Source organism: Schistocerca americana, chromosome 7 (assembly GCF_021461395.2).
Source record: "Schistocerca americana isolate TAMUIC-IGC-003095 chromosome 7, iqSchAmer2.1, whole genome shotgun sequence".
NCBI classification, from domain to species: Eukaryota; Metazoa; Arthropoda; class Insecta; order Orthoptera; family Acrididae; genus Schistocerca; species Schistocerca americana.
Genome location: NC_060125.1, coordinates 65,308,641 through 65,326,299, shown reverse-complemented (window position 1 = coordinate 65,326,299; position 17,659 = coordinate 65,308,641). Strand labels below are relative to the sequence as shown.

At 41.6% G+C, this 17,659-nt stretch overlaps 1 protein-coding gene across 1 annotated transcript in view; it reads right to left on the bottom strand.

The window, feature by feature from the left end:
- LOC124622394 (prothoracicostatic peptide-like) overlaps positions 1-13,326 on the bottom strand; it is a 618,742-nt gene extending 605,416 nt beyond the window's left edge. Inside the window, exon 1 of the mRNA XM_047148083.1 lies at positions 13,239-13,326. The gene's annotated coding sequence lies outside the window, so the exon portion shown is untranslated. The remainder of the gene's footprint in view (positions 1-13,238) is intronic.
- Between the last annotated feature and the right edge of the window lie 4,333 nt (positions 13,327-17,659).

The window sequence follows — 17,659 nt, the reverse complement described above, 5'->3', positions numbered from 1 at the left end:
CAGGAACCAGCAAATCTACACCATACCCTACTGGTCGGATGGCGGATGGAAGGTTAAGGTAGCTTATTACCTTCCTGTTTTTCGAATTATGACCAGTAATATCAACACTGCAAAAGTGGCAATCATCCAATCATCGTAATGATTTTTTGGCTCCCTTCATACCATAGGAACAGCAAATCTAAAGGCTTTTTTCTCCTTTTTGGACAATTTTCTCAGATCTTCAACACACACACAACATACCTTATGTGGCGCCCAAGATTTATCTTGACCACCAAGTTGAGAACCAAGTTTGATAGATAAACCTTTTTCACAAAGTCTGTAATGTTTGTTTGGTGTTTTTTAATCACAAATTCACCATAAATATAGCAAAAACTGTCAGCAGAGTTTTTACAACCACGATTAGACATTGTACTGAGCACATGTACAGGAAATGGGAAAGTGAGGTTAGGTTGACAGTAAACCAAACACCATCTGTTCACACAAAAATAGAGTCGACTTTTATTGCCAGAAAATGTTTTTCAGCAGTGTTATCAACGTCATCCACATTCATTATACCTCCTTTTTAAATTATTTTAACTATATAAAAGCTGTTAAATTCTTTAAAAATAGACGAATGTAATAAATTTAACTGTAAAACGTGAAGAAACGGTGGGTGATACAGTTTTTTAAAGTATCGTATTTGGATTTCCCACCCCTCAAATTATAAGTATAAGTTATTTTCAGGAAATAGTATTTCCATCGTTGGCCTCTGTTATTCATTACTTCTTCACAGAAGCATCTTTTTGTTCACTTTCCAATTGTAGTGTCCGCTAACACATGCGACTGACCTCTTTTAAATTAGCATACTTTCTTAAATAACACATGCAATCAACATTTAAATAAAATGACTAGCAAGATACTTTACTGTTCATTAAATGAATACAGAAGTATGACAAAATATGAGGTATTGCTGCTATATTCATCTCCTGTGTAAATGTGGGAACAGGATGTTCTGACAAACATTTACATAATGAGAGTGTTATAAAAGACGTCGTAAATCAATAGAGAAGATAGATACAGATACGTAGCTTTCAGGGATGATAGCTATAGTCTAATGCTATAATCTGAAATACAGTTTGTTGAAATTAAAATTTGTTAATTCAGAGGTTCATTGTGAAAATGTTTATTCACCTTGAAATATTAGCTTCTGTAGTTTTAAGGATACTGAAATATTGTGGTGTCATTGGATGTGCCTCATTTTTCTGAGATAGAAGATGTATTCAGATTTGCACTAATATTTGACTCTGAGTTCTTGTAGAATCTCAAAGAGCTGTAGCTTAGCCAGGTTTAAGATTCACTAACACTCCGCCATTGCTTGGATCATGTCCTGCACAAAGGCCAAGCGAGTAACGAGTGTCAGCCGGCCGGAGTGACCGTGCGGTTCTAGGCACTACAGTCTGGAGCCGAGCGACCGCTACGGTCGCAGGTTCGAATCCTGTCTCGGGCATGGATGTGTGTGCTGTCCTTAGGTTAGTTAGGTTTAATTAGTTCTAAGTTCTAGGCGACTGATGACCTCAGAAGTTAAGTCGCTTAGTGCTCAGAGCCTTTTTTGAGTAACAAGTGTCAAGTTTCCAGCTTCGGGATTTTTCCTATTTCCAGCGACGCAGCTAGTCTCACTACCTGGACTCGCTTCTACAGGTCAGCTACCCGCAGGTCGTAACCGCCGCTACGCCCCCAGAGACCTCTGCCCACTAGCGTTCAGCGGCACAAGCAAATTCATCTTACCTCATACCAGTACTGGGCGGCCCTAACTCTCCTGAATACGCGTAACCTTACAAGGGGAAAGTAAAATACGTAATTACATATCCCCTCAACTTCCTTTTTCTCCCCTCCACCGTCACGTCACGCTGCAGTCCTCAGCTGGCAGATCGTCAAAAATCGGAAACTTTCGGTCACTATGTATATTTTCTTCAGCACCCGCTCGCCGACCTTTGAGACGTTGCAATACAGCAGTGAAGTACGAGCAAGAACTCGAGCTAGGAGTGCAGGCGGCAGCTGTGTGAACCGAGCGCGCTGTTGGCACATAAACCATTTTAGGAATAGATATCTTTCCGGTAGCAGGCCCAGTAGGGGTTTCGGTATGAATGACACTGGATATATTGGATATGACGCTGTGGCCACTGCGGAAGTGAATATTTCCATCGAGTGTATATATTTTAATGACGTGTCATTTACGAGGAATGGAAATGGTAACTTGATAGTGTCGCTGTACAGGAAGAGTTTTATAGTATATGTGGGATTAAAACTGTGTGCCGGACCGAAACTCAAACTCGGGACCTTTGCCTTTCGCCGGCAAGTGCTCTACCATTTGAGCTACCCAAGCACGACTAGGATAGCTCAGATGGTAGAGCACTTGCCCACGAAAGGCAAAGGCCCCGAGTTCGAGTCTCGATACGGCACACAGTTTTAATCTGCCACGAAGTTTCATATCAGTGCACACTCCGCTGCAGAATGAAAATTTCATTCTAGAAACATCCCCCAGGCTGTGGCTAAGCAGTGTCTCTGCAATATCTTTCTTCCGGGAGTGCTAGTTCTGCAAGGTTCGCAGGAGAGCTTCTGTGAAGTTTGGAAAGTAGGAGACGAGGTACTAGCAGAAGTAGAGCTGTGCGGACGCGGTGTGAGTCGTTGCTCAGATGGTAGAGCACTTGCCGGCGAAAGGCAAAGGTCTAGAGTTCGAGTCTCGGTCCGGGTCAACAGTTTTAATCTGCGAGGAAGTTTCATATCAGTGCACACTCCGCTGCAGAGTGAAAATCTCATTCTAGTATATGTGAGAGCTGACGTTGGATAAACCAGTACTGGGGACCGTACGCTGGACACTACGTGTCCACGCTTTTAATCAGTCTCACCGTTGACCACGTATGTTATCTTGCCTGTCTTTTCCTTTAGCACCACTGAACAAGCGTTATACACCTCGAACAGCTAGGGATATTTCTTTTATTTGGGCCACAGACGTGAAAGCCCATAAGCAGGCTTAGAGAGGTATTCAGAAAGAAGGTGGTGCTCCAAATAAGGTAAATCTTTGAAAAAACGTCACTATTCACTGGCAACAACTGCTTAAAATGTTTCTTTATTACACAAAGAGTTTCGGTCCACAGACCATCATCAGGCATCACAAAATATTTACATCAACAAGGCTATATGAAACAAATGGCGTCGAATAATATAAAAGGCATGATTTGTCGATGTTGGCAGATACAAATATTATTTGACGCCAATGGTTTTACACCTCATTGTACGCGGTTATCAATATTTTACACCTGATGATGGTCTACGGATTGAAACTGCTTGCATGTAAAAGAAATTGCAGTCAGCAACTCTTTGTGGTGAAACATGACGTTATTAAGAAGAAATCCAGTTTAAGTTGACCGATATGATATTGCTAAGAGTTTCGTTGTGTGGGATGTCCGTGAGATTTGCCCATGAACTTCATGTACGCTCTAGAAAATTAGTCTCCATTTGGAAAGTTTTCGCGTTTCAAACGGCTGACCCCGAATTGATTTCAATATGGAAGTCTTGATTCCCATTAGCTGGCACCATATTTATCTGACAGCGGACATACTGATTCCCATTAGTTGCTTTCTTCTTTTTCCATACAGTGGGTGCTGATTCCCATAAGCTATCATACCGGGATAAAATTTTTCCTCCCATTTCAAGTTAGGACGGAATACGTCACCCCAGGTACTAGTCCGTTCAGAACTACTACTACTGTCTGCCTACATAAGAGGTGGAAAGTCTCTACCTGCAAGAAAATAGGCATGTAATAAATAATGAAAAAATTCTAGATGTTCATTGTTAGGTTTGCGCTATATTAGGTCTCCGACGAAGCAGACATCAGTTTCGTCAGGGGACAGGAGAGGCAGTCGAAACAAAGTTTTCAGAAGTCCTCAGATTTTAGATTTCTTTGAATGAAAGCCATTTGATGATTATTTGATCAAACAACAATTAACGATAATTCGTTGTCATTTAAGGTGAGTGCACTTGCGACAGAATACTGGCTTACTTAATTACGGATAAACCTTTACCTATATTTACTGTGAATGGTCTGAGTGTGACCGAATGTTTGTAGCATTTCTTTATTTAAACTGTGTTGTAATATATTAGTTGAATCAGATCGTATCCGAAGAGCTTACGGACGATGAATTTTTGGTGGGGACGGTCTTTAGCCAGTGGAGTAGCAGACAGTAGCGGAACACTATGAGAGTCAAGTGAAGGCTGCGACTTCTCGAGTGAAGAGCTCAGTGGAGTGATTCGGAACACTTTGTGGCGAGTTCTGGAAGGATGCAGGCCTGCCTAGGGTACAGTGCGTGATTCAGTCGTAAAGGTGATAGTTTCTTGGAGGTGAACACCCCTACAATACTTCAACTTTTGAAGACAAATGGTTCAAATGGCTCTGAGCACTATGGGACTTAACATCTATGGTCATCAGTCCCCTAGAACTTATAACTACTTAAACCTAACTAACCTAAGGACAACATACAACACCCAGTCATCACGAGGCAGAGAAAATCCCTGACCCCGCCGGGAATCGAACCCGGGAACCCGGGCGTCGGAAGCGAGAACGCTACCGCACGACCACGAGTTGCGGACAACTTTTGAAGAGACTTTATATTTCGAAAGGTCTGAATGTGCTCCGGTGCAGGACTCTAACTTTTGCCGCTTTATTTACGGAACTCAGAATAGACAGAGTATGAGTTACTAATCTTCGTATGGCGTTTGTTAATTTGTGAGTAATTATGTTGAACTCTAAATTATATTGAGTTGGTGAATCTTTCATATATTGTGGTCACGAAATGGACTTAGTTTTCGTGAGTCGGCCACGACTGGTTTTTGGATTTTTCTACCATTCTCGTATCAGTCTCAACGTAACTTTACTGCATTTGGTAAGGGTATTTTCTGTCTGCATTTTAACTGTATATCGTAGGACCACTTCCCGTTCATTTTAGATGTCCTTTCTTTAATAAATATTATTATCCATTATTCTCTGTCGTTTACATAAATCCCAGATGTTTGAGCAGAACTACTGTTGTTAAATTAATCATTTTATTTTGTATTTGTATGTACTTTTTCGCAATTCTAGTCAATGTAACCATAGACATCTGTACTCCGTCCATCTTAGATGAATCCTCCTGTAACCGAATACTGGAGTTGGTCAGCGACTGCACTGATCAGGCATCTGGTGTCATAAGAGCGCTGGACTTTTAAAAATACGGGGTGAACAAAAATTGGCCTACTCGGTCGCCACAGCGCGGTCCCTTTCATGTTAACAAAAATATCTGTAATAAGATTTCATCCCGTGAATATTTCCAATAGAAAATTGTCGTCACAGAAAGGCAATTTGGAGACGCTGTGACCACATGTCAAAAAGTAGCTTCATTTCCTACTTTGTAGTTATTCTACGCAGTTAGAGCAGTAACGCAAAAATGCTCCTATCGGAGCAGAAAAAAGGCGAACACGTTCCAGTTCAAAGAACTGTGACTGAAAAATGGCTTACCAGCTGCTTCATTCTGTCTTCCTCGGTACCTTTAAAAGAATTCCCAAAAACTTTGACATCTGAAGATATTCTCTCACTCTTACAAGCTTCCCTAAGTTAAGTCCCTTATACTCACTAGCCCATCGTTGTAAGTCGCTCATATCTCTTCAGTCCCACTTGCCTATTCTCACTCACTCACTCCCTCCCTCGCTCCACCCAACTCATTGTAGTTACCTCTTTGAGTCTCTGTGACTGTCTTCATTCACACAGCCACAGTCTCCTTCGATCTGTTCTACTATTAATGTCTCCTGTCTCTGTCTTGCTCTCTCTTACTCTTACTATCTGCTTCCTTTATTTTTACTGCTGTTGTCTCTTTTCACTGTCACTATACCACTCTTATTTAACTGTCATTGTCATAGACTCTGTCTCTCTTTATCAGCAGCTCTAACACCCTCCACATCCTCCTTGTCTTTATTTCTCCCCCACTTTCCCTGTCTCCTTGACTCTTTTCCTAGCCCTTTCTGTCACTGTGAACCATGTTCCACTACCATTGTGTCCCTCTCTTTCTTACACATTACCATTATCTCCTTCCCTCCTTCTGTAATACAACCACTGCCCACTATCAGCCAGTATTTATTACTTTTCCATCTCCTTACCACTGCCACTGTCTTCTTCTCTCTCAGAACAAGAAAGGTCGAATATGTTCATATACTAAAAGTTCTGAAATTTTTTTAAAGGTGCTAATGAAGGTAGAATGACACAGCTGGTACTCCACTTTTCTGGCAGAGCCCTTTAAAAAGGAGCATATTCGCCTTTTTGTATTCCGAAAAGAACATTTTTCCACTGTCGTCCTTCTTCTGGCTGCTACAGCAGGGCAGGTCGCTCAGATGAAAAGCATTATATGGATCAGTAAAATTTTGATGGTTTACTTACGTGAAATTGAAATAACGCAAAATTATGTAATTGTGCATCTCAGTGCGCATTTTACGAGCGCAAAAATTTTGCATTTGCTTGTGTGCTAAAACACGGGGTTTCCAGAACACTTCCGATGATAACGGGGATACTACACAGTATAATTCTCCGTGATATGTCACTTTAAAAACTGTGTTTTCACCTCACACCGAATTTTACGTGTGCAGCTAGGATAGCTTTGAACCTCTGTATCTCGGGAGTAATTTTCTAGTTTGTTCGAGGTGCGGATCTTAGAAATGCCTCATAAAAATTTCAGCCATTTCCTGAGCACAGCCGTCTTGCAATCGGTGGCTTGGTTTTGCTACGAAAAAGCAACAAAAAAAAGTTTTTGGGTTTCCGAGAAACCACTCATGAACGAATGGTGCCCCCATAAGCCCCTTAAAAAAGGTCCACCACAGACCACTTCAAATACAACAAGAAGCAACCGATTTGCTCCATCTGCCTAAGCGGGAGGAGATTTTAATATTCATACTTTGACCCTGAGCTGTAGGATAGTGACGCTAAGACGATCTTACTGTTGGCTGTACGAATGATTCGTAGCCAAAGGGCTATCCATAACACTTGAGCCTAACTTTCTATCACCAATAAAAACCCGAGGTATGAGCCGCCAACCTATCTGTTTTTATGTGCGGCCTTTTGGAAAATATTAGTTAGTTATCAAAACTGTTTATGATGTCAAAAGTAATCGCCATAACTGTAAATAGATTTATCTCACTGTGAGAAAACAATTAATGCCTTCAAGCAAAAATATTTGCGGCTGCCCACAGAACTATGATCGCACGCAGGCGTCCAACTTTCCGTCCGAAGCAAATCGACGACCACGAATATCTTTCTTCACGGTTCCAAAAATGTGTAAGTCGCATGGGGAGAGAACAGCATTATACGGGCGATGGGAAGGGCTTTCTAGCGAAAAGCCTGCGGTATAATCGAAGCAGTCTTGGAAATATGTGGGCGGCATTATCCTGCAAGAGAATGATGCCGTCCGTCAACCAGCTCCTCATTGACTTTATGGAACACGGAGCCACAATTAACTCAAAGCAGTACGTGAAGGCTATGCAAAAACTGAAGCGCGCCGTTAAGTCCAAGCGCCTAGGAATGTTGACGGACTTCATCATTCTCTCGGAGGATAATTCCCGCCCACATGCAGTCAAGATTGTTTCGACTATGCTGCAGCCTTTCCGCTGGGAGGCAGCGATTCAACGAGGCATATGGTAGGGAAATACGCACTAAATTCAAGCACAAAGTGAATGGGCAGACACCGGCTTGAAGGCAGGAACATGCGTGAAGTGTTCAGTGGCAGATTTCCCGGATTTTAATCAACTAACCGGTGGTGTTTTGTTTACAGCTAAAAGAAATTTTTTCCAGCAAATCAATTCTTAAAGAGCGTCTATAATACAGAGAAGTTTCTGAGAGTGTAAGTTTGGAACACAACGTTATGTGGTGGTGAACCACAGACTATGGGAAAACAGGAAAAGAAGAAAATCGGAGCGTTTGAGATGTGCTACAGAAGGCTGTTGAAGATCAGGTGGTCTGCTCAGATGAGAAATGTGAAGGTTTGCGTAGAACTGCCGAAGAGCGAAACATATGGAACACATTGACAGGACGATAACTTCCATTGTATTTGAAGGAGCTGTAGTGGGGAGAACTGTACCCGAAGACTGGCACTGAAATACACACAACAAATAATTTAGGGCGTAGGGTAAATGAGAGTGCTGATCTACGATGAAGAGACTGGTACTAGATATGAATTCGTGGTATAACGCACCGAACCAGTCACTAGATTGCTTGAAAATAAAATATTAAACAGTAGAGTAAAGAAACGATAAATCTGAGGCAGCGACTCACTTTGTCATCGATCTATTCACAGCAACAGTGAATAACAAGCAGAAAGTGGGACAGATATGACGACAATATCTATAGTTATCATGAGATCGCTTATAATGCGCGCGCGCGTGTGTGTGTGTGTGTGTGATTTGATAAACGGGCACGTATGTGGTACAGATGATACTGCTGAAACCTGAACTGTGCTTCATACTGCTGGACACCATTCGCTCTAACGAGTGAGGTGTAGATCTTAACTAGCTTAGTAACTTCTGTGACGAAGGTGAAGGACTCTCGGCAGTATTCGACGAACATTTGCCAATCGATTCCAGTAATTTAAGTAACACTGTAGAATTCTGACTATGCTACAATCTATAGTTGCAAATCTTATGGGTTCTTTACATTTTTCATGATTTTTCTGATATCTATATTTGCTAACTTCCTTAGCTTCCTTCATGATATTATTTATTGTAACACTCGCTGACAAGAAGTATTTAATTTTTTAAGGCCTTCTCACTTTTCTAACCAGGAGGGAAGAACAGTACGTCGCCTGTTTCCTTCCATATGTGGTGCTGCATACTTCTCGTATTCACGTTTAACCACGTAACTTGTACATCTAGAGTGTTTCATAGGCAGATCGAGGAGTGGAAGTGGCAAATTATAGCACACAAATGAGAAGTAATTTGCTGTACTGGTTGCACATGTATTTTTTAAAAATATAACGTGGTATCTGAGCAACTTCCTTTAAAAACAATGGTATACTTTTAACTTCATTTAAATTCATTTAAAAGAGAAGTTCAGTGATATAACACGTATCGTTTGCTTAGGTTTACAGAGAAACAAGCCGGCCGGGGTGGCCGAGCGGTTCTAGGCGCTGCAGTCTCGAAGCGCGCGACCGCTACAGTCGCAGGTTGTAATCCTGCCTCGGGCATGGATGTGTGTGATGTCCTTAGGTTAGTTAGGTTTAAGCAGTTCTAAGTCCTAGGGGACTGATGACCTTAGAAGTTAAGTGCCATAGTGCTCAGAGCCATTTGAACAGAGAAAAGAAGACCATATTTTCCTACTTATTATCTTCCACAGGAAAATATCTCATTTCTACTGTATCTGAAAGTGTGGCTGTTGCACAGCCAAACGGCTGTAGAAATAACTCAGGAACAGACTGTCTCCACAAAAAAATGATTTTCCGCAACTGTAATAGAAAATAATCTGAACGATAAGAAAGGGCTGCTAAATGTGGGGTATCGGAATTTCTATGAAAGAAGATGTATAAAACATTTTTCTTTCTGATGTAATTAAGAAAAATTTTTGTTACTTGTAGATACGATACCGTTAAGTACTTAAACAGCACGGCTAAAAAACTGTAAAACTTGAAAGCAGACGTTCTTTTAAACCGATCAAATCACTCAAGGGGTATCAACTTCCGTAGAGTGAATTGTTTGTACCGTTTAATGCTGAAAGGCAAAGAAAACTGCAGAGGGTTACTTCCTGCTCTTGTGGCTCTACGTTGGAGTTACACACATACAGTATGTGTTGCATTCCCACGCGGAAATCTCCTTTGTAAATGTTAAACAATGGAGGATAAACTCCTGTCTGGACTGCGACAGTGTACTATGTAAGCCAGAATTCCTATTGCGTTTGCTAAAAAGATATACATTTTATAGCAAAATCCTAGTTTTGTGTACAGCGTCAGAGCTTTTAAAAGCTTCAACGCTTAGCAATGAATACACCACAGTTTTGATATGTGTGTGTGGACAACTCGGTTTTAATCCTTTTCCTCCATGTGACAAAGTGTCAGAATTTTGCTACTCTTCTGACACGCTCATCCGCTTATAAAAAGATTCCTCCATGAACTACATACGGCTGTAGGAGAGACAAACGAGAGAATAAAACTAATGGGTATTCTAAAAATAAGTCTGCAGTAAATGCAACTTCAGTCCATAATACATTGTTCACTTTGGTAGCATATAGGTGAAAATAGCTTAAACGCTTCTGACGAATTTCTACGCATTATGCCTCGAATTATTATTATGAACATCGCTCACAATTAAGAAACCTGTTAAATAGCACATAAATGCATATTGAAAATTAAATATCAATTATCTTACGTTATTTCTCCATTTATCCTAGTACAGCGGAATAATAAAATTGATAGCTGCTGCAGACTAAAAATGAAATTGTGGAACCATCAGAAAGTGTTGTATATTTACTCACAGGCAACTAGCTTTCGCTCAGTCGAGTATTTTCAAATCACGGTTAACACGATATAAAATTTAGGTAAGGTTCCTTGGCGTCAATTACGTAATTGTTATTAGCTGCAAAATTTGTCACGTGAATGATAAAAATATATCCGTTTGAAAATCATATTCGCCGTTGAGTGAAGAAATCTATCGTCAACGTCGAATATGACGTCCTTTAAAATATTCTACATGACTGTCAACCATGTCTATGAGTGGTTAATATCAGTTTAAGTAAGGTATGTGTAATTTGGCTCTTATGTGCGCCTGCCCAGTTTAGCTAACAGCAATGTGAGTAATAACGTAGACACAGTACATTGCAACATCGTCATATGTACACAGGATATGTTCCGTCACTTGATGATCCCGAACAGTTTATACAGAATTCAAAATAGTGATAGACACTCGATAAATAAAAGTCCGAAAAAGTGTGGGTGAGATTAATGATCGTAGCGATTTGTATGCACAAACTGTATTTTTTAAAGCGAAGTGTGCAGGTGAAGTACCTGCTATAGAACGATTTCTGCCCCATTAAACAATGTTTGACAGTCAAAGCAGATGAAATTGAGAAGCGTCAAAATTCTAGGGCTTAATTTTTTAGCTTATTAGCTTTTTGCTAAAGATATGATGAACCTGAAAACCAAATTCTTGTTATTACTTTTTCGCGAGCACTCGCGAAGGCCGTCACAACGGTACATATTTTCAATTTGAATAATTATATTACCTTAGTGGACAAGATATCTGCGAGTCCTGAAGCTTGTTCAAAAATATCCGCTCCTTTGCGGTTTGTTACTTGTCGAAATTATAATGTCATCAGCTGTTTTGTTGTCATGAGCTGTCTGCCAGATACAACAGATATCGATGATATGTGCGGCGACTTATGAGTATACTCTGGATTCTCTTGCCCGCATGAGGTACTGAACGTTCTTCCGTTCCCTGTGACCTACCTTTTGAACTCTTTATAGTTTCCATCTGAGACTGTGGGCATTCATAGTAAGTCTGTTTAGTGAATGACGTGCAGATTTTTCTGAAGTTTGTCATATCGGTTGAAATTAATCTTAGGGGAAAGCTATCGAAACACACAGTTTCCATAGAATTCTTACTTACGCGTAGGTTCCAGAAGAATGTGTGAAATAAACTGTAAAATATACACATAAAGAGCCAGTCTTGGTTGCAAAGTTGTTTTTAATACAAAATTCCTAATAAAAATTGCTGTAGAATCGAGCCCGTCTCCTTGTGCCATTACGGAAATCGTTTGTTGTACGAATCAGCCCATCACTCAATGGAATAAGCTTTAAAATATGTTTTCTTCCTGGAGACAGTAATATGGAAATTTTTGCTGCTTCTTCGCGAATGATATAATCACAGTTTTCTACAACACTCATAATATTAAAGATGAATACCCTGCAAGAATGATCTTTTGTCGAGCTACAGCTTTCCGAATACCACAACATGAAATTATTCATAACAGTATCTAACCAAATTTGTATAAAAGATTTAAGAATGTGGTGTTCTGCAGCTGATATAGTTTATATAGCTACACCACGTACGGCTGTCAAATATTAAGTTCTGTTGGTGGCCATTGATCTCCCTGTAAGTAGAGTTATATAGTGAACTCGAAAGTCGATAGCTACAGACAGTGAGAATACGATTTGTATTTGTGCAGGAACGAAGTTTTCGGCAGGGTTGCGAAGCGAGCAGATTTAGAATAACTCAGGCACCTTGACACGAAACAGGTTTTCCACCTTGTGCAACGAAAGGCCAGATGTCTCCAGGTATTGAAGGCGTGTTAGTGACACGTAATAAGAACGCTAGTGTTTGCCTACTTAACTTAATATTAAGGCAACAGCCTGTAATGCATCAGAACTCGAAATTCTGTAACGAAATTTTTGACCAGCGCTAGGAGATGGTCCATGTATATGACTGAAAGTAGGACCAACTTAATCAAGTTTGTGACGGCAACATATGGTGTAACTATGTAGCTACGTCTTGCATGAAATTGATAGAAATTGCTAGATTCTCTTTGAAATGAGCTGCGTTCACTAGCACAACAAGCGTAGCCGTGGTCTGCACGGCATCATCAAAAGCTTTTTGAATTTGTTTTCGTCAATATCTACCCTTAAATGATGTGCTTGCAGTGGCTCAGTACTTAGCCAATAGAAGAAGAAACAAAATGAAACAATAAATCGTGAGTATTAGCTGGTTTCTCTCGGATAATTCACGCTTAACTTTTAGTGTACAACACCATCACGGAATGTATGTAAATATAAAAAGTTGCTACAGAAGCTGTTTGTACGAGTTTGGCGTGAATTATCCGAGAAAAAAAAGCAAGTAGTAGTCGCGATTTATTGTTTCAAAATTTGTTTTCTTGTCTATGAGCTAGATTTTAAGCCTTTGCAGGCGCATCATAAATAAAATAAAAAATCATCTGCCGATGACGTGCTGATCACGTATTTACTTTTGGTGCTGGTGAAGGCAGTTGGTTTCAGAGAGAATGTTCTTATGTATAACATAGTGGACGTATGAGCCATTAAAGGTTTTAACATACGTATGTACAGTTGATGGCATACTACAACATTTTGTTAGCCTCTTTTAGGGATTTTCTATTTAGAAGCATTGTCGAAATCCTCTGAGGTCTGAGGTCTGGCTTTGCCGTCTAGGAGCGCTTGTGGGGCCGCCGCTGGCGAGCACCGCGCACTCACCTTGGCGGAGAGGCGGCGGTCTGCGACAGGGTGGTCGTGCGGTCCGTCAGAGGCGGCGTCGGCGGCGGCGTCGGGGGCGTCTCGGAGGTCGGCGGCGGCGGTGGTCGGCGGGGCCAAGCGTCGGGCCGGCGGACACGCACCGCTTTATATAGGCGGCGCGACGCCCGCGGCGGCGGCGGAGGCGGAGGCGGCGGCGGCGGGGGCGGCGTCGGGGGCCGCGGCGCGCGCCAGCCGGCCCCACGTGGCGACGCCAGCGCCAGCGCGGCCGCCGCCGGAAGCTGCCAACTGGCCGCTCCCCGCCGGCCACCCATCACCCACCACTGCGTCTTTCCGCGGTGCAGCTAAAGAAAAGGCGGCGGCAGGATTGCGGCGCTCATGCCCTGTCTTAGATGAAACCCGATTTCCTCAGTCAGTAACAATTGCTGTGATGGTACTGCGAACGGCTGAAAGCAAGGGGAAACTACAGCCGTAATTTTTCCCGAGGGCATGCAGCTTTACTGTATGATTACATGATGATGGCGTCCTCTTGGGTAAAATATTCCGGAGGTAAAATAGTCCCCCATTCGGATCTCCGGGCGGGGACTACTCAAGAGGATGTCGTTATCAGGAGAAAGAAAACTGGCGTTCTACGGATCGGAGCGTGGAATGTCAGATCCCTTAATCGGGCAGGTAGGTTAGAAAATTTAAAAAGGGAAATGGATAGCTTGAAGTTAGATATAGTGGGAATTAGTGAAGTTCGGTGGCAGGAGGAACAAGACTTCTGGTCAGGTGACTACAGGGTTATAAACACAAAATCAAATAGGGGTAATGCAGGAGTAGGTTTAATAATGAATAGGAAAATAGGAATGCGGGTAAGCTACTACAAACAGCATAGTGAACGCATTATTGTGGCCAAGATAGATACGAAGCCCACACTTACTACAGTAGTACAAGTTTATATGCCAACTAGCTCTGCAGATGACGAAGAAATTGAAGAAATGTATGATGAAATAAAAGAAATTATTCAGATTGTGAAGGGAGACGAAAATTTAATAGTCATGGGTGACTGGAATTCGAGTGTAGGAAAAGGGAGAGAAGGAAACATAGTAGGTGAATATGGATTGGGGGACAGAAATGAAAGAGGAAGCCGCTTGGTAGAATTTTGCACAGAGCACAACATAATCATAGCTAACACTTGGTTTAAGAATCATGAAAGAAGGTTGTATACATGGAAGAACCCTGGAGATACTAAAAGGTATCAGATAGATTATATAATGGTAAGACAGAGATTTAGGAACCAGGTTTTAAATTGTAAGACATTTCCAGGGGCAGATGTGGACTCTGACCACAATCTATTGGTTATGACCTGTAGATTAAAACTGAAGAAACTGCAAAAAGGTGGGAATTTAAGGAGATGGGACCTGGATAAACTAAAAGAACCAGAGGTTGTACAGAGATTCAGGGAGAGCATAAGGGAGCAATTGACAGGAATGGGGGAAATAAATACAGTAGAAGAAGAATGGGTAGCTTTGAGGGATGAAGTAGTGAAGGCAGCAGAGGATCAAGTAGGTAAAAAGACGAGGGCTAGTAGAAATCCTTGGGTAACAGAAGAAATATTGAATTTAATTGATGAAAGGAGAAAATATAAAAATGCATTAAGTGAAACAGGCAAAAAGGAATACAAACGTCTCAAAAATGAGATCGACAGGAAGTGCAAAATGGCTAAGCAGGGATGGCTAGAGGACAAATGTAAGGATGTAGAGGCCTATCTCACTAGGGGTAAGATAGATACCGCCTACAGGAAAATTAAAGAGACCTTTGGAGATACGAGAACGACTTGTATGAATATCAAGAGCTCAGATGGAAACCCAGTTCTAAGCAAAGAAGGGAAAGCAGAAAGGTGGAAGGAGTATATAGAGGGTCTATACAAGGGCGATGTACTTGAGGACAATATTATGGAAATGGAAGAGGATGTAGATGAAGATGAAATGGGAGATATGATACTGCGTGAAGAGTTTGACAGAGCACTGAAAGACCTGAGTCGAAACAAGGCCCCCGGAGTAGACAATATTCCATTGGAACTACTGACAGCCTTGGGAGAGCCAGTCCTGACAAAACTCTACCATCTGGTGAGCAAGATGTATGAAACAGGCGAAATACCCTCAGACTTCAAGAAGAATATAATAATTCCAATCCCAAAGAAAGCAGGTGTTGACAGATGTGAAAATTACCGAACTATCAGCTTAATAAGTCACAGCTGCAAAATACTAACACGAATTCTTTACAGACGAATGGAAAAACTAGTAGAAGCCAACCTCGGGGAAGATCAGTTTGGATTCCGTAGAAACACTGGAACACGTGAGGCAATACTGACCTTCCGACTTATCTTAGAAGAAAGATTAAGAAAAGGCAAACCTACGTTTCTAGCATTTGTAGACTTAGAGAAAGCTTTTGACAATGTTGACTGGAATACTCTCTTTCAAATTCTAAAGGTGGCAGGGGTAAAATACAGGGAGCGAAAGGCTATTTACAATTTGTACAGAAACCAGATGGCAGTTATAAGAGTCGAGGGACATGAAAGGGAAGCAGTGGTTGGGAAGGGAGTAAGACAGGGTTGTAGCCTCTCCCCGATGTTGTTCAATCTGTATATTGAGCAAGCAGTAAAGGAAACAAAAGAAAAATTCGGAGTAGGTATTAAAATTCATGGAGAAGAAATAAAAACTTTGAGGTTCGCCGATGACATTGTAATTCTGCCAGAGACAGCAAAGGACTTGGAAGAGCAGTTGAATGGAATGGACAGTGTCTTGAAAGGAGGATATAAGATGAACATCAACAAAAGCAAAACAAGGATAATGGAATGTAGTCTAATTAAGTCGGGTGATGCTGAGGGAATTAGATTAGGAAATGAGGCACTTAAAGTAGTAAAGGAGTTTTGCTATTTGGGGAGCAAAATAACTGATGATGGTCGAAGTAGAGAGGATATAAAATGTAGGCTGGCAATGGCAAGGAAAGCGTTTCTGAAGAAGAGAAATTTGTTAACATCCAGTATTGATTTAAGTGTCAGGAAGTCATTTCTGAAAGTATTCGTATGGAGTGTAGCCATGTATGGAAGTGAAACATGGACGATAAATAGTTTGGACAAGAAGAGAATAGAAGCTTTCGAAATGTGGTGCTACAGAAGAATGCTGAAGATTAGATGGGTAGATCACATAACTAATGAGGAAGTATTGAATAGGATTGGGGAGAAGAGAAGTTTGTGGCACAACTTGACCAGAAGAAGGGATCGGTTGGTAGGACATGTTGTGAGGCATCAAGGGATCACCAATTTAGTATTGGAGGGCAGCGTGGAGGGTAAAAATCGTAGAGGGAGACCAAGAGATGAATACACTAAGCAGATTCAGAAGGATGTAGGTTGCAGTAGGTACTGGGAGATGAAAAAGCTTGCACAGGATAGAGTAGCATGGAGAGCTGCATCAAACCAGTCTCAGGACTGAAGACCACAACAACAACAACAGTAACAATTGCAGCTTGTGAAGGAAATGAACAATATAACTATAATAGTAATAAAGTAGTAATGACAAAGAAAGCCTCTACAACAAGTAGTCAGTCCTCTGTACGGCAGAGTGCCTATCCCTAACCTAGAAGACCTCAGTTACAATCTTCGAATTACAGGAAAGGGAACTGCTGCGGAAGATAGTGCGACCAAGAATTCTTCGAGATAAGAGACGGTGGTACAAACCTAATAATGAACTCTACCATTATCAACAGAACCTTATCGATGCGATCAGAAGAAGACGACCAGCAATCAATGGCCACCTGTACGGAATGGACCCCCATGGGCTGTCCTGTAAGATCTACAGGGTAGTCAGCAGAAATAAAGCCAGAATGAGATTTTCACTCTGCAGCGCATTGAGCGCTGATATGAAACTTCCTGGCAGATTAAAACTGTGTGCCGGACCGAGACTCGAACTCGGGACCTTTGCCCTTCGCGGGCAAGTGCTCTACCATCTGAGCTACCCAAGCAGGAGAGCTTCTGCAAAGTTTGAAAGGTAGGAGACGAGATACTGGCAGAAGTGAAGCTATGAGGACGGGGCGTGAGTCGTACTTGGGTAGCTCAGTTGGTAGAGCACTTGCCCGTGAAAGGCAAAGGTCCCAAGTTCGAGTATCGATCCGCCACACAGTTTTAATCTGCCAGGATGTTTCTTAAGAGTAAAGCCAATTGGTCGCTTTAGATGAAGCCCATAGAGAGTTTGTAGAACTTCTTATTAGGCAAGACTTTGCAGCTATTGAAATCAGACCCTAACTGACATCCCTTACAGAACTCAACCACAGTGAGCCAAGGAAATGGTCCGAGGAATGCAAGACAGAGTCTAGTAAGGAAATGAAAGAATGTTTGGCTAACAGAGAAGCTCGAGGTACTATCAAGGATATATTAACTACTT